Here is an 18,587-nt window from a genome sequence, read left to right as displayed (position 1 = left end):
TGCTGGTCATAGCTGCTGGCTACCTGTGTAAGGCTGCCATGGGTCTGTAGCTCTGTCCACCGTTTTAGGGAACATATTTAGTTTTAAAGTATTTAGAACATATTTAGTTTTAAAGTAAGTTTCCGGGCTTTTCCTGCCTTTCTGGAGGGATTATATTTCACTAAAAAACGATCTAATATCCACATAATTATGCATTATTATAATTATAAATTTAAAAAAACACACGCTGTATTTTAAAGAACATACATTAAGAAGCAGATTATATTAGATTTATATAAGACAAAATTTGGATTTTACAGCAGTAAAATTATTGTATCTCTACAGTTTAAAAATGTAATAAGCTTTGCCCCTGCACAGAGTGGATAGTGAAACAAATGGAATCATCATAAATACATTATTTCATATTTATTACTTCCCCCTCCTCATTGCTTTATTATTGTAGCTCTAGTAATAAATATTAATCTAAGGATTCTGGATCAGCACCATGATGCCCGTAGTATATACAGTATTCTGAAGAAGGTCTAAAATGTCACTGTGTGTGCGTGCATGTGTGTGTTTTATGTATATGGATTATTTTTAATTATTACTCATGATATAACATTGTCCAGACATGCCTGGTAAGGACATGAGGAGGAAACAGTAGGAGCTGAGTGAGGCTACTAAAGGCAGTGCCATAACATTTTTCTGTCATCATTTTATTATAGATTAAGTGCAAGAGTTGTTAGGTGTGGATAATTAGATTATAGTTTATTGCAATAGCAAGTTGTGCCTTGTTCTCAGATAGACAGCAAGTGGAGAGTGATATATGAAATGATGGGATGGAAGGAAGAAGAGAAGCAAAGAGTGATTCACAGGCAGAGCCTAAATTATTTCTCACAGTTTTTTGTTGCCTTATGGTTCCAAGCGCTGTCACCAATCTTTTGATTTTGTTATTATCTCATGACACTTGTTTAATCAGCTACCATCTCTCCTACGGACTTTTTAATGTCTACAGTCTCAGATCAACACAGCCCTGCCCTCCAGCACTATCAGCAGCAGGAGCAGCAGAAACCCCTCAACAGCAACATTGTACTCATCAGGTAAAACATTGGCTACGTTTGCTTTGCCTTGTTGCCCATATTAGATTCTTGATGAATGTGTGTTGTTGTTATTCAGCCTGGTTCAATGTGCCTCTTTTTAACTTTGAGCACCCGCCCCTTTAAACCTCTCTGCACGGCCCTGTTAAGGGATAGTATTTTTAAGGAACTGAAATGTAAGTCTGTCATAAGAGAAGAAGGGAATGAATAAAGTGAACTGGATGTCTGTTAAATTAACTAGAAACTTATAAGGTGCTAAGGTATAAACACCTAAAGAAGATACTCTCAAACGGGAACACTAAATGTTGAGTACCTAAGTAAAAGTCTTCAGACTCTGTTTGTTTTTCTTTTCCCCATTGAAGTGACCCAAATGCTTAAGCAAATTAACATTTATACACCAATAAAAGTAGGACGTTTAACTACTCACACTGTAAAACATAAGCAAGTCCAAACATAACCATAATAATGTTTGCCAAATATTAGTACAACTAACTTGGAGGTATGAAACTTTTATAGAAAATTTAAAGAGGATATTAATAGTTGTAAACATATTACCTAATGAACCTGAGGTATATTTCAAGCAAAAGAAAAAAAACAAAAAACAAAAAAAAACAATATACAAGTGCCTCAAAATTATTAAATATTGAACAGTAACATTGGGAGCCTGAGGTAGTTGAAATACCTGTTAATGTTAGGTAACTTACAGAGTGGACTTAAAGTATTTCAGTCATCTTGCTGATCTTTTAATAACCTCTTATTTATGGAGTGTGTCTTACACCATCAATGATGGCCACAGGACCAATCCATTTGGTCTTTTTTCCCTCGTCACGGGCTTGTTTGACAGTTGGCCACAGTTTATTTCTGCACTGTCTCTCCGTGTAGGTGACATCTTCAGCCAACCTGAGATTCTTCTTCTTCATCACATCAGAGTTGAGGGAAGCTCTCCACACTTTGTGTCGGAAGGTGCGGAAGGTGAACTGTATGATGATGGGGCGTGAGCGGTTTTCATCTCTTGTTCTTCTAATAAAGGAATTATCTGAGTCCGTTTAAAACATTTAAAACGTTAGGTACTCATCAGAAATTCACAAGCTTACAGAGAAGCGTCCACACAGGTCGCCATCTTGGCTCCTCTCCTGCTGTTTGAATGGTCATGTCGCATTAAATCTGTCTTTTACGTCACTGACACAAGACAGATGCCAATTATCAACGCCGGAGAAGACAAACGAGAAGGCACGGGCTCTCTTTTTTCTCAGTGTCCTTCTTTCTCTAATTAATTTGTCAAAATTCTGTTGGTTACAACTGTGCAGAAATTGATAGACTGCTGCAACAACACCTACTAGCTTTGTTGCCGCCATTTTTACTTCTGTAAACAGAGCGTGTTGTGTGTGACGTCCTCTTTTGCGCATGCGGTTCGCTTTGAAGGCTGTGAACCGTTCACACTAGAGCGCGTTTGCTGTCACATTTTATTTGTAGTGTGAACAACCATCCAAAAAAAATTGGATTTGATCAAAAAAATCAGAATTGAGCATTAAGGCCTGCAGTGTGAAAGTAGCCTTAATGTCCTCTGACCGAACGATAGGCTAGGCTTTTCCCATGCTGTTTTCAGGCAGTGGTTATTGAAAGCAAAACGCTGAAGATGCTGAGGGGTTATGTGCTGCATTATAGAGTTCACAGGAATGAACCCCATCATTGACCTCAAACAGGATGAAAGAGGATAGAGAAAAAATGAATGTAATAAAATGATCAGATTTTTCTAGAAAAGTTGGCCACTTACAATATAGCAAAAAAACAAAACACCCCCCCAAACAAACTACATATATTTACTAGAGTAATTTAAGATAACCACTTTTCGGATATCAACAGTAGTCAGTTTAATGCTATCTTAAATTTCTTAGACGTAAATGTAATTGCGACTCACTGGTACCACCATAAAGGAAGTATAGTCCATAATAGGAAATTATGTCATTCCTAAAGAGGAAGTTAGTGAATTCAGGAGAAGGCTCATGCCCCTTACACTGCTTTTGTGTGTGTGTGTGTGTGTGTGTGTGTGTGTGTGTGTGTGTGTGTGTGTGTGTGTGTGTATTGTGTTGTTTACATTGTTGAGATTTACATTGCTGTGCTTGAGAGTCACCATCTACTGGAACCAAATTCCTTGTATGTATCTGCGCATATACATGGCCAATAAACGTGATTCTGATGAGCTTGCTCATGGATCCCAAACCACGAGACTGATAGAACTTAATTTGTCATTTAGCCTATTGTTTGCTGGGCTTTTCAGACTTCTTCAGAATTGTTTGAATTATAAGGACGTCTCTCATTTTTTTTCTTTTATGTTATAATAATCTGTATAATCAGTAATGCTCATGTCTCACCTCTAGTCTTCTCTGTCTTAATTTCAAGTTTTCACCATGTGTTGCAGATAGTTCAGGAGGTTAACTTGACCAAACAGTCTACTTTCGGGTACTGTTTAGAATACAAGAATAGGGAGGATGGTGTAGGTTTAAGTTTATTAGACTGATACATATATACCAACAAGACAGTGTACATCACTGTGACAACAGCGTTTGTTTTCATTCAAAGGCTTTATGGTTTTTCCTATAATACCTGGTAGGCCGGTCTCTAGTCAAAATGCCTGGGCCGATTTTTTTGTCCCAGTCCAGCCCTGATGATTGCCCACTCTACAGAGTGGAATTCTGTCTGATATTGGGCCGCCGTTGTGTTGCTTTGAAGGTGTATTTTTGGGGGGTTAAAAAAAAAAAGTGGTTTATTTGTTTAATAAATAATCTTGACCAGTAAACTTTCCTTGTTTAAACATGCACCATGGTTTGGTCTTTCTTTGCTTGTGACTTCTTGATGTTGGTAAATACAATAATTGAAAAATACCACATTACATATAATATACATATAATAATGTACAACACATTATGGAGTATGCTTCTGCTGTGAGGTCCTGTCTCCATGCACTTGTGCAAGTGCTAGACGGGTATATTTATAAATAATATTATATTAGGGAAATTTTCCTATACATATTTTTGACCTGGGGGTAGAATTGATTGTGAAATGGAAAGGGAAAATGCTTATGAACTTGCAAATTAAAAACATGATGCATTTAAAGTCCTTTTTCATTTGTATTTAAAGAAGAAAATTTGTTCCGCTGGCCGAACCTGTTCCTTTTCGTGGAAATCATTTCTCCTGCCTTAAGGAAAATCCCTTCACATGGAACAGAGGAGGCTGGAGTGCAGAGAAACTGGTAGAGATGCAGTTACACAGTCTAACTGGGCCCCACAAACTATCAGCTAAAGAGAATAAATAGATTAAATTGCTGCACATTTGGCAGACTAACATTTTCAGATTAATTAAACAATAAAATATATATGTCTGTGAAGGTTCTCAGTCATCCAGGTCATCGTAGTCAAAGGAGCTTGCAAAGAAAAGCGTCTGGACTTCTTTAAGTTACTTGAAGACGTTTCACCTCTCATCCGAGAGGCTTCTTCAGTTCTAAGGTCAAATGGTGGAGAGTCCCAGATATAAACCTGGTGGGAGTGTCCCCCCACAGAGGGACAAAAGGACCCCCTGATGATCCTCTAATCGCCTGAGCCAAGGTGTGGAACTGGGTGTGGGTCCCAATCAGCCAGAGTTTCAGGTGAGTTCATTGTGAAACCTGGCCCCACCTTATCATGCGAATTCCTGAGGTCAGATGGCCCAGGGTGTGAGTGGGCGTTAAGGCGTCTGGGAAGGGATCTCAAAACTGGATTATAGATGGCAGAGAGTTGGTGTCGTAAACCACCGCCTCTGTTCAAAGATGGTCGCTCACAGTGGATATAGATGGCTTCTTTCACTCCTCTTTCAAACCATCTGTCCTCTCTGTCCAAAATGTGAAAATTGGCATCCTCGAAAGAGTGTCCTTTATCCTTAAGATGCAGATGGACAGCTGAATCTTGTCCTGTGGAGGTGGCTCTTCTGTGTTGTGCCATGCGCTTGTGAAGTGGCTGTTTGGTCTCTCCAATGTAGAGGTTTGGGCATTCCTCGTTGCACTGTACAGCATACACCACATTGTTAAGTCTGTGTTTTGGCGTTTTGTCTTTCGGGTGAACCAGTTTTTGTCTGAGTGTGTTGCTAGGTCTGAAGGATGTCATGCTTGGAGAAACCCCTCCTGAATAAAATATATATTTTTATAACATTACATGTAAAGAGTCAAGTGGAAGTCTAAAGTTTTCTAAAGTTATTTAATGATATTTATATTATGAAAGCAGATTTTTTGACATTTTAAGTTTTTTCCCATTATAAGATAAAATAAACAGGCACAAAACAAAAGCAAACGGCCAGAACACAAAGCTGTAAAACCCACCCGATTGACCAAAATCAACTCAAAATACTCCCACACAACAGAACCTCCTCTATTTCTTGCTGGCTTCAAATCTCTCAGTGGAATGATCTGTGGTTCGCTATCTGTCACCATCAAAACACCACAAATCCCGCGAATGATTCACTTCCTTATAAACCATTGAATCAGACACCGAAGCAGTTAGACTCTAAATGAAGCTTCGGACGTCACTGATCACGTGACTCTGGCCAAACGAATCAAGCTTCGACACAGTGCTTCTGAAGCAGTGTGTTGATTTTTTGGACACAAGCGCCGGAGCGTCAGCTTCAAGCGGGCCATCACTAGAAAACAGTTAAGTTTGAATTTGCTTAAGCTACAGTATTAAGTCATGCTGTTGTGCTCTTTATTACACGGATATATGGTGGTGAGCTCGGCTTAGTTCTACTTTCGTTCATTTATAAACTGAACATATAGGCTAGGCTTTGATTTTCCCGCCTCTACCATGATTTCTGTCCAACGACAGTGCCCCTAACCCACCAACTCACTCACATTTATCGAAGGTTCTAGATCGTCTGTCAGTTAAGCAACAGTCGCATACCTAGTAGAGGCTTGGTAATAGAAAAATATGACTGGCTTTTGTTCTTAACTGAGAATAATTTGTCTAATCTGCTTTAAATCACATAACACAAGTTGTGGATTAGTATAGAGAATATGGTATAAAATTAGTTCTTCATAGCTTGTATATGTTAGCCAATGCTCATACCAAGCTTATTGAGCTAATTAACCAGGTACTAACAGTATTGTATCACCCAGTGTATTATTACTTTTAGACAACATATAAATTAGTTTTAACAAAGTAAAACAGTTCAGTCAGCTTAACATTTTTAACTGTCAGCGTGTTGTGTCGCAGGCAGTGTTGCCAACTCCTCAGTAAGGAAAATCGCTATTGGCTGTCCTAAAAGTCGCTAGAAGTCGCTAAATGACCACCTAATTTGCATAATTGGTCATGCTAATGTAATTGTAACCTATGTTGTTGGAGAGAGAAATAACATCGTAGAAGAGACATAAAGTGAGTAAAAAACGTTCTAAATGCATTTAGAGTTTATTTAGAACTACAAATTAAATTTATTTTAGCAATTATTGTTTTTTTTAATGTCACAATTCCAATCCTGCTCCTTTATCCGGGCTTGGACCGGCAAAAGTGACCCGAAATAGGCACTCTGGTGGAGTTACTTTGTGTGTGTGTGTGTGTGTGTGTGTGTGTTTATAAGTCGTTTTAAACCTTGTGATCCACAAAACAGCATAACAGTAAAAGAGTAAAAGAAGAACTGACTGCGTTACAGCACCCGCTGCTTGTTGAGAGTAAAAGCGATATGCGCTTTCACGTCTTTTTTAGGGGGTCTGAAAACTCGCTAAATATAGCGACAAAGTCGCTAAGTTGGCAACACTGGTCGCAGGGCTCAACTTCGCAATGATGTCACGTGCGCCCAGTTTATAGGTGTCATTGCAGACACATTGAGGAAAAAAAGAGGGAAAAAATAAAAGCCAAATTACAGGAGTTGGCTATCTGAGGATCATCTGACTGCAATGGAGAATAGTCCATAAGATATCAAGCTGCTCAGATGTTCAGCAATGTGATTGAAAATTTTGGTTGGACCTAACTTTTGTACTACTGCACCTAATTTGTGCACCAGTGCAACTGTTGCAAAAGGTTAGTCTAGACCCCTGTGTCATCTGAATGGCAATAAAGAGTTCAATATTTTATTAAAGAAGATACACAGTAATAAAGACCATGCCTTTACTACATTATTTTTAAGCTTTAAGGTTTTGTTGTATTTTGTGTTCTCACTCTCATCTGAAACACTAAAGGGTTAATCATGATTAAACTATGCTGATCATGAAGACACAGCAGGTGACCTAATTTCTGGATAATAGCCACATACTTTTTACCCAATCTGCTTTAAAACTCAAAATGTGATCAGCATTTAACCCTTTACTGTCTGATAGTGATATTCTTTCTGATTATTTTACTTTTGCTGTATTATTATGTTTAGCTTCTGGTGCCATAATATTCTCTGAGATATTGTTTTAAATGTGTGTTTCACTGTAATTTACAAACTTTCCATTGTTGTCTTCATAGAAATGAGTGCTTCTGTGAAATCCTGTATCAGCGGGATGATGGAGATGCTGAAGGAGCAGACAGTCTCTGGATCATTTCAAGTTGTTGCTGTTTGGAGAGTGCAGAGACCCCAAAACATACCATTAACTAAACCCTATTGGGATAAAAATCAAGCCTCATTTGCTCCCAGATAAGTAGTTACATTTAAGGTAATTTACGAAATAAATTATCGTCAAGCGGAGGCAAGGGAGCAAAATAAGACGACAAAGTATATGATAGAGGAAACAAAATTAGAAAAGGCAGCTAAACTTTAACAGGAATGTCTGTGTTAAAAACTTTCACAAAGTTATCTATGGCGCTATGGTTTCAAATAAAAACGATAAGCTTATCGAGTTAAAAAAAAGAAATGGCGGAAGCGAGAAAAGAGCAGGAGAAAAAAATTAATAACGAGGTGGAAGATAGACTTTACGAAGCACAGAAAAGGGAGCAAGAGAAAGCCCAAAATAAAATTTTAATAAAGAGGGCTTTCAATAACGCTCAAAGAGACCAAATAAAAGATAATGAATGGAGAAGGCAGTTAGAAAAACAACTCAAAAGTCAGGAGCAAGGATTAAGGCAGCAGCAGGAGGAAAAATGTAAACAAGACTTACAATTGCAGGCAGTAAAAATGTCACAAGCAAAAAGTAAAGTCTTGAAAGAACTGCATGAACAGCTTGAAGCGCAAAAGAAAGAAAGAAAAATGCATGAAGAGAAACTTCAAGCTGAGGAAAAACACAGACAGAATGTTTTTGCAGTCATAGATAATAGAAGAATTCACGATCCACTGAAGAATATAAAAAAACAGCAGATGTTATCAGAAATTGCTATAAAAAAAACTGGCAGATACTAACAAAGGAAAAGCTGCCAAACAAAGTCTTTTAGAAGACAAAAGACAAAATGATTTTGATGACAAGGAAGTGGAAAATGAAAAAAAGAAAATTATCCTCAAGCAAAAACATCTTGAAATGTTAAAATCTGTTGCAGAGGATAATTTGGCCATAGTTAAAGTAAAAGCGTGAGACAAACTGGAGAAAGAACAGGCTGGGAACAAATGGACAGAAGCAAATTTTGCCATTGATAAAATGAATGAAAATATTTATTTAATTGCACAGCGAAAGAGAAGGGAGGATGCAATTAAAAACGTAAATGAAAACTTTTCTTTAGTTCAGGAAAACCAAAAAATTGCTGAACAAAAGAAACAGGCAGAGACCGAGGAGGCGGTTAAAGCCTTAAAAAACGAGAGGTTGAAAAAAGAAAGGCTTTAGCGGTATATTATGGCAGAGCTGCCAAAAATTGATAAAAAACATCATCCAGCTATTTTAATAACAAGTCTGGGAGGGCGTGGCTTCTTCCTAGATGGAGAAGAATACACCCAATATCCATACAAAACGGAAAAACCGCTCCTCGGCTACTCGACTGCACAGACTCATCAGATCAAATTAAAGCAAGAGCTTGACAGTCTGGACAGCAAACCGGCAGGAATGGAAAATAGGTGTTGTGTTTGTTTTTCTTTCTTTCTTCCCCCCTTTCTCACCATCTCTTCTCCCCTCTGGTTTTCTTTCTCTCCCTCTCTTTCTTTCATTCTTTCTCCCTGTCCTATCCCCCAGTCATATCTGTTCCGTTTGTAGCAACCGAAAATAAAATAAATTCATAATTATAATAAAGGTCAATCAAATGGACCAATATGGCAAGGCCATGATGATCCACTTGGTAAAATAAATCCGCTTGGCATCTTTCTTGGCCTTAAGACAACAATTCTGATGGCTAAAGATCCAAACGGGACACACACACACAAAAAAAACCAACAAGAATAACAGAAGCTCTGATGTTACTGCAGCTATTAGAAAGATACTGTGAAAACGTGGCAACTTGCTCAGTTAGATCATTAAATCCCGGGGGTGTAGGCCTATTACTTTTTACATAATGCATAGAATGGAATATCTCTGCTCACCTGTCCATTGATTATCTCCAGTCCCACAGCATCGACTTTTGCACTGCTAATTCCCAGGAGCACTCCTTCTGATTGACTTGTTTGAAACTCCAGAGCAGAAGAAGAAAAAAAAAAGGAATGGAAAATATTTACCTTCCAAAAGTTACCTTCCCACTCTACAGAGTGGAATTCTGTCTGATATTGGGCCGCCGTTGTGTTGCTTTGAAGGTGTATTTTTGGGGGGGTTAAAAAAAAAGTGGTTTATTTGTTTAATAAATAATCTTGACCAGTAAACTTTCCTTGTTTAAACATGCACCATGGTTTGGTCTTTCTTTGCTTGTGACTTCTTGATGTTGGTAAATACAATAATTGAAAAATACCACATTACATACAATATACATATAATAATGTACAACACATTATGGAGTATGCTTCTGCTGTGAGGTCCTGTCTCCATGCACTTGTGCAAGTGCTAGACGGGTATATTTATAAATAATATTATATTAGGAAAATTTTCCTATACATATTTTTGACCTGGGGGTAGAATTGATTGTGAAATGGAAAGGGAAAATGCTTATGAACTTGCAAATTAAAAACATGATGCATTTAAAGTCCTTTTTCATTTGTATTTAAAGAAGAAAATTTGTTCCGCTGGCCGAACCTGTTCCTTTTCGTGGAAATCATTTCTCCTGCCTTAAGGAAAATCCCTTCACATGGAACAGAGGAGGCTGGAGTGCAGAGAAACTGGTAGAGATGCAGTTACACAGTCTAACTGGGCCCCACAAACTATCAGCTAAAGAGAATAAATAGATTAAATTGCTGCACATTTGGCAGACTAACATTTTCAGATTAATTAAACAATAAAATATATCTTTTTATAACATTACATGTAAAGAGTCAAGTGGAAGTCTAAAGTTATTTAATGACATTTATATTATGAAAGCAGATTTTTTGACATTTTAAGTTTTTTCCCATTATAAGATAAAATAAACAGGCACAAAACAAAAGCAAACGGCCAGAACACAAAGCTGTAAAACCCACCCGATTGACCAAAATCAACTCAAAATACTCCCACACAACAGAACCTCCTCTATTTCTTGCTGGCTTCAAATCTCTCAGTGGAATGATCTGTGGTTCGCTATCTGTCACCATCAAAACACCATAAATCCCGCGAATGATTCACTTCCTTATAAACCATTGAATCAGACACCGAAGCAGTTAGACTCTAAATGAAGCTTCGGACGTCACTGATCACGTGACTCTGGCCAAACGAATCAAGCTTCGACACAGTGCTTCTGAAGCAGTGTGTTGATTTTTTGGACACAAGCGCCGGAGCGTCAGCTTCAAGCGGGCCATCACTAGAAAACAGTTAAGTTTGAATTTGCTTAAGCTACAGTATTAAGTCATGCTGTTGTGCTCTTTATTACACGGATATATGGTGGTGAGCTCGGCTTAGTTCTACTTTCGTTCATTTATAAACTGAACATATAGGCTAGGCTTTGATTTTCCCGCCTCTACCATGATTTCTGTCCAACGACAGTGCCCCTCACCCACCAACTCACTCACATTTATCGAAGGTTCTAGATCGTCTGTCAGTTAAGCAACAGTCGCATACCTAGTAGAGGCTTGGTAATAGAAAAATATGACTGGCTTTTGTTCTTAACTGAGAATAATTTGTCTAATCTGCTTTAAGTCACATAACACAAGTTGTGGATTAGTATAGAGAAGATGGTATAAAATTAGTTCTTCATAGCTTGTATATGTTAGCCAATGCTCATACCAAGCTTATTGAGCTAATTAACCAGGTACTAACAGTATTGTATCACCCAGTGTATTATTACTTTTAGACAACATATAAATTAGTTTTAACAAAGTAAAACAGTTCAGTCAGCTTAACATTTTTAACTGTCAGCGTGTTGTGTAGCAGGGCTCTACAGTCGCAATGATGTCGCGTGCGCCCAGTTTATAGGTGTCATTGCAGACACATTGAGGAAAAAAAGAGGGAAAAAATAAAAGCCAAATTACAGGAGTTGGCTATCTGAGGATCATCTGACTGCAATGGAGGATAGTCCATAAGATATCAAGCTGCTCAGATGTTCAGCAATGTGATTGAAAATTTTGGTTGGACCTAACTTTTGTACTACTGCACCTAACTTGTGCACCAGTGCAACTGTTGCAAAAGGTTAGTCTAGACCCCTGTGTCATCTGAATGGCAATAAAGAGTTCAGTATTTTATTAAAGAAGAAACACAGTAATAAAGACCATGCCTTTACTACATTATTTTTAAGCTTTAAGGTTTTGTTGTATTTTGTGTTCTCACTCTCATCTGAAACACTAAAGGGTTAATCATGATTAAACTATGCTGATCATGAAGACACAGCAGGTGACCTAATTTCTGGATAATAGCCACATACTTTTTACCCAATCTGCTTTAAAACTCAAAATGTGATCAGCATTTAACCCTTTACTGTCTGATAGTGATATTCTTTCTGATTATTTTGCTTTTGCTGTATTATTATGTTTAGCTCCTGGTTCCATAATATTCTCTGAGATATTGTTTTAAATGTGTGTTTCACTGTAATTTATAAACTTTCCATTGTTGTCTTCATAGAAATGAGTGCTTCTGTGAAATCCTGTATCCGCGGGATGATGGAGATGCTGAAGGAGCAGACAGTCTTTGGATCATTTCAAGTTGTTGCTGTTTGGAGAGTGCAGATGTTTGAGGGTCTGGGTGACTGCTACAGATTTTGGTGTGATTTTTTGCTTGTTAGCACTGAATGTCCAGATAAATTGAGGCACACCTTTTAGGCAGAAGAGTTTGCAGGACTTGGAGAAACATTCTGAATTTATGAGCTGAGAACCAAACAGATCGAGTAACTGACTAATTATTCAAATTTTATTAACATCATAATTAATGTTGTTCCAGGTCTGTCATTGAAAGTGATCAGTCACCTTGTTGTGATCTCATAGCTTTGCAAAAGACAGCAGTGGGCAGCCACTGATTATACTCAACCTATTCTCCTTTGCTCAGAGCTATTTTTTAGTAAGAAAATATCAACAAGACTGATGAGCGAACAACTATTCCAGTGTCACCAACCTTTAGGTGAGTGGGATCCAAACGCTTAATTTTCAGATGGTCAGTAATCAGATGTCAGTAATGAGTTTCATCACCATTTGTCTAGAATGATGCCTTTGGTGAGACAGTTCCTTCCAGCATATTTCAGAGTGGAATGGAGTTGGACTTCTGATCCTTCCAAGATGTCAGTATGTGAAGGCCACAAGTTCTATATGTTTTAGGTTGTATGGAGAAATGCACTAGTCATGATCAATCATCAGGCGTCTGAGAGAACACTAAGAATGGGGTGTTTTGGCGGGTGGCTGTCTACCCGATTTAACAGAGGTGAACCTCAGAAGCAGATCTTAAAACAGCACGCACACTTCCTGGGAGTCTGACACTCATTGTATTTGGGAAGTATACACCAAGATACACTGTAAACACTTTTGAGCTAGCAGAACACAGAAAACCCTCTTGTACAATGTAATTAATTGATGTTTTGGTCATCTTAGAACATCACTGATGGTATTTCCATTTCCATTTAATGAGAGAAGTTCTCCAGCTTTTTATTGGAATGCATTTGAGTGCACAGATGTTGCTGGATGTTAGTGTGAATTGCTGTCTGTCTCTGTGTTTGCCCTGAAACTGACTAGCGACCTGTCCTGAGTGTACCCTGCCTCTCGCCCGATGGCAATTAGGATAGGCCCCAGCCCCCTGTGAAGCTACGCTGGATGGTCTGAAGAGGATGGATAAATAGGTATAAGTCACTGTTCTAAAAACCTCTTTTTAGACTTGTGAAAGAAAAGTAGTTCACTTACTCATAGTTTATAAAGTACACACATTGTAGTGTTGTTGTTTTTTAAAATCATTTCTTATTTTTCCATGATGAAACTTTCCATATGCAAGGTGATATCTGCCTTGTTAATTCAGATTAACAAAGTACAGTAGGTGATCACTGGGAAGATGCAAATATGCCTGGAATGAGTTCAGAAAATTCCAATTTTCTTTCTTTTTTTAAAACAAACATTAAACAAGAAGTAAAGGGAAACATGTAAGTTGGAAGGTTAAGCTACTGAAACAGTCTCCTCAAGTACTGGTACAACCTCAAGTACCAGGACGGGATGACATGCACGTTAGAGTTCACTCAACGGGAAAGGTTGAATTCAGACAATCTCAGAACCTTCACTTACATTAGTAGATGCTGAGTAAAGTAAAAATACAATCTTAAGATGAAGTTTTGATCCCCAAAGCTGGATCCTATATGGAAAAAAAGGTGTGTCGCAGATGTTATGTATACATTTCTATTTTTGATCAAAACATATTTAAGCCTGAAGTTGACACAATCTGCTCTGTATAAACCTATCAACAAATTATTAATGGGGAGTGCATGTATGTAAATGCTAGAAAACAGTTGTTTCCATGAAATCTGTTTATCTTCCTGACAAGTTAGAGATTTCATATGAGTTTTATGACTATGCCATGACATTAAAAACATTTAATTCAATTCAGTTTTATTTTTGTAGGGCCAAATCAGAACAGCAGTTGCCTCAAGGCGTTTTATATACAATACTACAAAGAAAACAGAGAAAACTCCAACAGTCATATGAACCTCTATAAGCAAACACTTTGGTGATAGTGGGGACGAAAAACTCCCTTTTAACACCGGTTAAAGAAACCTCCGGCACAACCATGCTTATGTAGGGGCAGCCACCTGCCGTGACCAGTTGGGGTAATGGGAAATAGGAGAAAAGACACCCTGTGGAAGAAAGCAGGAGATTAATAATAATTAATCAATTAATGCAGTGGTGTATAAACACATGTTGTTGAGAGTGCCTTAGAGTTATTTGATGTTGAGGCAGAGAGGTTTTGTTGCATTTATGAAATTACAGAACAAAACTTAAAAAAAAAAAAGTTTATTTACCATTTTTATTGACAACATAGAGCAGTTGTAGTTAAATATGTGCATATATAAAACTGTTGTTGACAGATCAAAAGCTTCTGTAAATCAGCGCATATAACATTTAAGCCGTAAAACCTTTATATTTAAATTTGGCTGTGTTATTACTCAACTTTTTTCCCTTTCTTTTTGATATTACTGATTATATGCTTATGTCTTTTTTAATATAAAAGGTTGATCACAAGGACAAAAGAAAGCCTGTCTCTTTAAGGTTATTGCCTTCTCCTTGTGTTAAGGTCTATGTGTCACAGAGTAGGTACAGAATAGACAGTTATGTAATGGTATAGTCTGCAAAGCACCAATCAGTCAAAGGATATACAGGCATTGGTGTAATTCTAAAAATGTGGGTTCAAATACCCTGATATATCTAATCTAATCTAATTTTCCCTTTTTTCATGTAAATATTTACAGCAACGTCTTGGATCATGACCCTGGATCTAATGCACTCCCTTCAAAAGTGTAGTAGATGGACTCAGCTGGCATCTTTCTTTTTGTTGATTTTGGAAATGCTGATGCCAATACCTCCATTGATTTTTGTTTTTTGTAAGAAGGGATGCACCACAAAAATATCTGCTGATTATTGATTATTAGTCCTGTTGATTAATAATGTATCCATAAATATAAATATTTGTCAGTTCCCAATATTGAATTTGTGTCATATCAATTTGACACTACCAAATTTTTAAGTTTGTTTTTTACATTAAAAAAAACTTTTTTTGCCACCAAGTTTAGATCAAATATTCTCAACATATTAAGCAACTGAAAAATGAAAAATATGAGCCAAATTTTCAACATTATTATTTGGTGAGGATTTTAAAGTTGGTGCATCCCTACTTTTGTGAACATGGGTGGCCAAAGCTCGTCTTTCTACATTGTTTAGATATACATGTCTTCCCCTAAGAGACATTTTCAAATCACTAACAGTCCAACACATCAAAACCAACTTGAACAAAACCAAGAGTCAAAATTCTGAATAGAAAAACAGCTCTCATACAAAACAACAACCTTTTAGATGTTATATTTTACTGAACTAAATTAACTTTAGATTTACTCTGTTATAATGTAATGATATTCAGCAAACTAAACCTAAAAACATTTCCATGTCTTAGTTATGATTATTTGGGTATATTTATTTGGTCTACTGGATCAGTTACATTTTTTGGGTCAAGAGGGATGATTTTTTTTCACAGCTCTGCAATGATATACTGTTGAAGCCACTTTTTTCACCTGTCGTTGGTTGATGCTTTAACCTCCTCAGCAGTCTCTGCCTCTTTGTTTTGAGTAACAGATTTTAGTTTTTCCTTCTATCAAAGAAAAGTTTTCATTCAGAGTTTTAATTGCTTCCTCTCTTTTTTTCTCATGCCATTAACACACTATTTTGGTGCGATTTATCTGACGTAAAATTGCCATTTTTTGTCAGCCTGTTGTTTTTCTTGCTCTTTTTAAATTGTGGATAAATAATCCACTGTGGTAGATCTTAACATTTCAAAGTGTTTTTGCTGAAGGAGCTTCCTCTTTTCATCTTGCCTTCTTGTCATCAGTACTTTTTTGTATTTTTTTGTTGTTTTAAAAAGCCTTTTTGAAAGCTGTTATGCCCCACTTAAAAACAAAGTGTTGTCTGGGATGGGAGGTAACACAAAGTGAAAAAGAAAAGAAACTGGCTCAAAGTAGATGTCGTTAAAACATGATTTATTACACAAAACTACTAAAGTAAAAATAAACACAGGGAAGCTCTTTTCTTCAGGGTCTCCAAGGCCAAAACAACAAACAGAACACCCTCTTTCTAACTGAAAAACAAACCAAGAACTCTCTAGTCAAAAACAAAATACAGTGGCTGAGCTCCCTGTCTAGCCAAAAAACAGGAGAAAACAATTGAAACAAAAGTGGCAGAGAACCCCTACCTGCTTCCACTGTGATTAACCAGTAACACTGTAAAGACACACCTTTACTCACAATAAAGAAAGAAAGCCAAAGTTACACATAGTTTAAATTCACACACAGCTACAGCCTGCTGCCCAAACCACTGTAGCTCACAGTTCTGGCAAATGGGGGAAGTGGAAGGGGTGTGGCGGTTTGAGATAGCAGTCTATATGCCGTGGCTGACAAACCGCAACACACCTCAGCTGCAGCTAATGAGGCAGAACTGGAACACAGGAAAGGGAGAAAAAGGCTCTTTCACCGTAACAACAGCCCTCTTTATTAGAATTTTCTCTTGGGCTTTCTCTTGCTCGCGCCATTTCTTTTTTTTTACCTGAATAAGCTTATCGTTTTCGTTTGTAACCATAGCGCCATAGATAGCTTTGTGAAAATTTTTAACACAGGTTGCAGTTTAACAGGAATACCTATCTGCCTGCTCCAGCACCTGTTTTCTGTGTTCCCGCTTAGTTTCCAGGACCTGGGCATCTTGGAACGCTTAAAGTTCATTTCTTTTTTGCATTTTAGCTGCCTTTTCATTTCATTTGATCTGCGATGTATTTGTACGGTGTCCTCTTATTTTGCTCTTTTGCAGGCTCTTGATGATAATTTGGTTTGTGAATCTCCTGAAAGGCAACAACTTCTGATATTTGAAGATCCATGTTTGCTGGGAGGCACGGGCTTGAATTGACTATTTCCCCAACAAACTCCTTTACGGCACAGGGTCGTGTACACTGTGCCTGGAGTTTTGGTAAATAAATATTTTTCATTCCTGCCAATTTACCGTCCAGACTGTCAAGCTCTTGCTTTAATTTAATTTGGGGAGTCTGTGCAGTCGAGTAGCTGGGGAGTGGTTTTTCCACTTTTCCATTTTTATAAAGAGGTGGTGATACTTCTGGGACTTTCTTTGTTGATTTTTCAATAGGTGGAAGTGGAGTGATATTTGGAAATGGTATTTGGTGTTTGTTGGGAGGTACAGGCTTGAATTGAGTGACTATTTCCCCAACAAACTCCTTTACGGCAAAGGGTCTTGTAGTCGGCCCTTGGAGTTTTGGAAGGTAAATGTTTTCCATTCCTGCCGGTTTGCTGTCCAGACTGTCAAGCTCTTGCTTTAATTTGATCTGACAAGTCTGTGCAGTCGAGTAGCCGAGGAGTGGTTTTTCCGTTTTGTATGGATATTGGGTGTATTGTTCTCCATCTAGGAAGAAGCCACGCCCTCCTAGACTTGTCCTTAAAATTACTGGCTGATTAATTTTTATCAATTTTTGGCAGCTCTGCCAGAATATACCGCTGAAGCCTTTCCTTTTTCAGCCTCTCGTTTTTTAAGGCTTTAACCGCCTTCTCGGTCTCAGCCTGTTTCTCTTGTTCAGCAATTTTTTGGTTTTCCTGAACTAAAGAAAAGTTTTCATTTATGTTTTTAATTGCATCCTCCCTTCTCTTTCGCTGTGCAATTAAAAAAATATTTTCATATTTTCAAATATTTTCATTATCAATGACAAAATTTGCTTCTGTCCATTTGTTCCCAGCCTGTTCTTTCTCCAGTTTGTCTCACGCTTTTACTTTAACTATGGCCAAATTATCCTCTGCAACAGATTTTAACATTTCAATATGTTTTTGCTTGAGGATAATTTTCTTTTTTTCATTTTCCACTTCCTTGTCATCAAAATCATTTTGTCTTTTGGCTTCTAAAAGACTTTGTTTTGCAGGTTTTTCTTTGTTAGTATCTGCCAGTTTGTTTGTTTTTTACAGCAATTTCTGATAACATCTGCTGTTTTTTTATATTCTTCAGTGGATCATGAATTCTTCTATTATCTATGACTGCAAAAACATTCTGTCTGTGTTTTTTCCCAGCTTGAAGTTTCTCTTCATGCATTTTTCTTTCTTTCTTTTGAGCTTCAAGCTGTTCATGCAGTTCTTTCAAGACTTTACTTTTTGCTTGTGACATTTTTACTGCCTGCAATTGTAAGTCTTGTTTATATTGTTCCTCCTGCTGCTGCCTTAATTCTTGCTCCTGACTTTTGAGTTGTTTTTCTAACTGCCTTCTCCGTTCATTATCTTATATTTGGTCTCTTTGAGCCTTATTGAAAGCCCTGTTTATTAGAATTTTCTCTTGGGCTTTCTCTTGCTCCCTTTTCTGTGCTTCCTCAAGTCTATCTTCCACCTCGTTATTAAT

General features: G+C 37.5%; 2 long non-coding RNA genes across 6 annotated transcripts; both read left to right on the top strand.

Annotated features, from left to right (window-relative positions):
• Positions 1–250: 250 nt before the first annotated feature.
• On the top strand, positions 251–8,565 carry LOC146499437 (uncharacterized). Its single transcript, XR_014870189.1, has 2 exons — positions 251–5,751; positions 7,541–8,565. It is a non-coding gene; the product is annotated as an uncharacterized LOC146499437 (long non-coding RNA).
• Positions 8,566–10,442: 1,877 nt separating this feature from the next.
• On the top strand, positions 10,443–18,214 carry LOC146499436 (uncharacterized). Of its 5 annotated transcripts, none has more exons than XR_014870185.1 (6): positions 10,445–10,856; positions 11,416–11,670; positions 12,100–12,591; positions 12,671–12,748; positions 13,197–13,300; positions 14,912–18,214. It is a non-coding gene; the product is annotated as an uncharacterized LOC146499436 (long non-coding RNA). The 5 variants fall into 5 exon arrangements; XR_014870187.1 differs by having other exon boundaries at positions 10,453–11,670; positions 12,100–12,238; positions 12,520–12,591; XR_014870188.1 differs by having other exon boundaries at positions 10,443–11,670; positions 12,671–12,752.
• The last annotated feature ends 373 nt before the right edge of the window (positions 18,215–18,587 follow it).

Source organism: Neolamprologus multifasciatus, chromosome 17, assembly GCF_963576455.1.
Source record: "Neolamprologus multifasciatus chromosome 17, fNeoMul1.2, whole genome shotgun sequence".
Taxonomy (NCBI): Eukaryota; Metazoa; Chordata; class Actinopteri; order Cichliformes; family Cichlidae; genus Neolamprologus; species Neolamprologus multifasciatus.
This window is presented reverse-complemented; position numbering and strand designations above follow the sequence as displayed.